This window comes from Nannospalax galili, unplaced genomic scaffold (assembly GCF_000622305.1).
Source record: "Nannospalax galili isolate Female #2095 unplaced genomic scaffold, S.galili_v1.0 scaffold164, whole genome shotgun sequence".
Classification (NCBI taxonomy): Eukaryota; Metazoa; Chordata; class Mammalia; order Rodentia; family Spalacidae; genus Nannospalax; species Nannospalax galili.
The window spans coordinates 54,908-55,479 of record NW_008352060.1 but is presented as its reverse complement, the minus strand read 5'-3'; positions in this window follow the sequence as shown (position 1 = coordinate 55,479).

The following is a 572-nucleotide window of genomic DNA, read 5'->3' as shown; positions in this document are numbered from 1 at the left end:
TTTAGAACAGAAAAAAATTCCATGGTATATCTGTACCACATTTGCATTATTTGCTCATAATTCACTGGACATCTAATCTGATGTCTTTCTGGTTATTGTGAAAAAAGCAGTAATGAACATGGAAATGCACTGGTTTCAGTGGTGTGTTATAGAATCTTTTGGATATATTGCCCAAGAGTGTTATTTCTGGGTTATATGATAGTCCTATGTTTACTTTAGTTTTATGGAAAATTCCACACTGACTTCTATAGTGGTTGCAACAGGTAACATATAGCCACAACCAAAGTGAATAAGTGTTCTTATTTCCCCACATCCCTGTCTGCACTTGTTTACTTATGTTTTGAGGAAGGCCATTCTGACTGTGGTGAGATGGAATCTCAAATTATTTTTATTTTGTATTTATCTGATGGAGAATGATTTAAAAGTTTTTCTTATTTATTTAATAACCACATAATTAGAAAAAGAATTTCTTTTTTTGAATATTTTTTTTAATTAAAAGAAGCATTTCATTACAACAGCATTAACCTATTCAATAACATTTTTCTGAGATAGGGTACATCTCTTTCAAAATA